Raw genomic sequence first — 3,246 nt, 5'->3', positions numbered from 1 at the left:
TAACGCCATTGCATTAAAGTGCGCTGTACTTCGCACATACTTAATGTGAAGGACGCAAGTGAGATGATACCGAAATTCATATATGCCAGAAGACTTTTCCGGCTGTGTATTTTCGCGTCATGCATGGAAGAGTGAATATTTGGGTCTATCATTCGATGAGCCCTTACAAATTTATCTTATCAAGCATGCAATACGAAAGCAAGACAGATCGAGCATGTACTGGCAACAAGACAAAAATGTTTTATTGTCGTTAATGGCAGGTAAGCGCAAACAGGCGGCAAACAAAATAAAATGTTATCTGTGACTTTCGCATGATCGCAGGCGTTGTCGACAATGTCGTGCGCGTGAATTATTGTTGGTTTGCAACACTACTCACTCAATTCCCCGTAAAATCACTAGCCAACATGTTCTGTGTGCTTAAGGCCTGCATGATGTTGAAGCAGTGATCACGAGTCGCATAAGATCACTCAAAAACCCCATAGTTTCTAGGATTTGATAATGACGTCATCAGAAGCTGTCTGGCAGTTTTATCGCCTGATCTTCACAGCTGAAGGTACATTTTGTAATAAAATTCTGATTCTTTATTTTATGGTGCGTTCCACCTGCCCTAATCTTCTCTGGTAAGAGACCACAGCCAAAAACAAAGTGGGCTGGCCTCGGTTAATGTTGAAAGAATAATGTATGAAAGAACACTAGCATAAAAGTGTCACAACTTTTTTTGCCATCGGTAGCTTATAACGAACTCATCACGGCTGGAAACCTCGTTCGTGCGAGTGCGCAATGGTTTTGAGCCTATAAATGCTTTAAGAGAGTCCAGTCGAAGTTTCAATTTCGAAGGGCAGTGAAGCTATGCCGGAGCAGTTCTGGTGGCAAGGTAAACACCGCTGGCCACGTCACCACGTCAAACTGTGACGTAAGGGCCACGTAGGAGAGCATGCTCGACCGGGTGCCGCACTTCAGCACACGCAAATGCGCAGCCACAGAAGAAGAAATAGCAGGCAGTGGAAGCACAAGGCACGTGCCGGCAACCAGCCGACACAAACACGTGGCTTATTCTGTTTTCATTGCCAAACGACTGATATAGGCGTCGCAGCGTGCTGCACATCTCATTCAGTCACGCAGCTTGCACACAAACATTTATGATGCATGTGTTCTAGGGTATATATTTTCTTGATATATTGCCATTCGTCAGGAGTTCTGCACATAAATCTATATCCCTCATTATCTCCCTTTCGAATATTTGTGTTAGTGTTCCTTTAAAACACGTTGCATACAGGTCCCTATTCGTAGCCAGCCCTCTCATTGCAAAATGTTTGATTCCGTTTCGGACAGACCAGTACTTGAAATGCATCGTGCTATTGAAGCATAGACGATGAAGTTGTCCTCATGTAATTACACAGTGAAATAAAGCCTTCGTTTTCAATCCCAACCTGGTTTAGTGCGAAACATATCAGTGTCCGTCAGATATCCCATGACCTTGTCCACATCACAGGTACTTTCTTCCTATCATTCCACTTTCGCCGCAACGAGCGATCTAATAGACGTGATGTTGAGGGAAAATTCTGCTGAAAAAACCTATTCATTTGTGCTTTCCAGCCTCCTTCGCTGTCTAAATGGGTGCGCATCGACTATAGAGTAGCGACCGTGATACTGCTATAGTTCCAGCACTCGTCGCGTAGTCAACTAAGGTAGCATATTCAGTGAACCTTGTTCTTGCCGCTATCGCTCTTCTCGGCTGGTCTGCTGTTCCTCTCCCGGTAGGCCTTGAAGTAAAAACGCATGAACATAGTGAAGAAGAACACTGCCTCGCACAGCATGATGTAGATGTGCGGCCTCGGGTAACCGCAGTTGTAGAACATCGGCAACAGCATGTGAACAAAAATGATGCAGAACTGAACAAGCTGCACCTGGGTCAGGTACCGCTTCCACCAGAGGTTCTTTTGCACAGCGGGTCCCAACAGGGAAAGAAAGTAGTAGGTGTACATGATGATGTGCACGAAGCAGTTGAGTATGAGGGTAAGTGCAGCTTGGCCGTCCGGACCGTAGCCGAGGCCGTAGCAGCCGTTGAACACAACGAGGATGTGGTGGGCCACGTCCAAGAATGATACGTGAGAGTCCTTTTTCCGCAGTACAAAAAACAGCGTGTCCAAGAAGTCAGCAATCCTCACCAACATGTACCACCAGCACAAGTTGAGAAGGCTCATGGTTATCTCGTCACGTGCCTCGTAGTCGATACCCTGACAGAACAAGCTGTAGCCGCCACTCATGTAGGTTCTCGAGAGAAAGGCACTCATAAAATAGGCGTTCAAAACCACCATGCAGGCGTTGTAGACGATGACTACCGGCTTGATGCCATCAAACGGTTTCCGGTCCTTCATGAAGTGCGGCCCTCGTACTTTAACCACATACACGTAGGCCATGAACAGCGATAAAAGAAAAGCTCTGTTTCCAGGCAGAACCCAGTCGGCGGTGCGTGGATCACGGTCAAGAATAAGCTCATCCGCCAGGGCAGAAATTAAGGATGAAGTCCACGAGGAACCCATACTTGCTGTCATGGTTTGTCAGTGCTCGCTGTCAGTCACCTTCCCACACTTTTCTGGAACTACTTGTAGCTATCTAGCGCAGTCATGGGGTGATGGCTTAGCACCACTTCGCGCCGCAACGTATTGATTCTTAGACGCAGCGGCACGTGCATTTAATTACTCGGCAGCCCCGCGGAGAGAAGGACGAACCTGCCGAGAAGGAGAACTCTCGCTTGGCCGAAACGATAAACGGGCTTCGGTAGCGAGATTTCTCGTGCGATATCTGTGCCTCTCCTTTCCCGGTCCCTGTGTGTTTTTTGGCGTCTGATCTAGGCCGTTCATCGAGTGCCGTCACCGCGATGATGCCGAAGCGAGGCTTGCGATCAAGCGATAGATTGCAAAAGTCCAGAAAGAGAAATTCAGCTGCTAGTTATATTCTTTAATTAACAGACTGCATTGACCCACAGTGTTCCACAAGCCGACCCTAGACGCGTCTTTACAGCTTCTCTTGTCCTGCGATGTCTCAGTTCCTGGCTTACGGAAGCACTGTTTGGTGAATAATCATGACTATTATTTGTTTATTGATGGCTGAGTCGTTATCGCATAGCACAAAAGAAACGAGTTTTCTTATAAACTCACAGTTAAAATGCAAACTCTGCAAACTGGGTATAAGATATCATTTCTGAATGGACAAGGTGGACATTTTCAGCTCTCATTTTCTGTT

At 46.6% G+C, this 3,246-nt stretch overlaps 1 pseudogene; it reads right to left on the bottom strand.

The window, feature by feature from the left end:
* Positions 1–217: 217 nt before the first annotated feature.
* Positions 218–2,651, bottom strand: LOC119170861 (very long chain fatty acid elongase AAEL008004 pseudogene; annotated as a pseudogene).
* Positions 2,652–3,246: the final 595 nt, after the last annotated feature.

This window comes from Rhipicephalus microplus, chromosome 2, assembly GCF_043290135.1.
Source record: "Rhipicephalus microplus isolate Deutch F79 chromosome 2, USDA_Rmic, whole genome shotgun sequence".
Classification (NCBI taxonomy): Eukaryota; Metazoa; Arthropoda; class Arachnida; order Ixodida; family Ixodidae; genus Rhipicephalus; species Rhipicephalus microplus.
The sequence above is the reverse complement of the archived record's forward strand: the minus strand, read 5'-3'. Positions and strand labels throughout refer to the sequence as shown.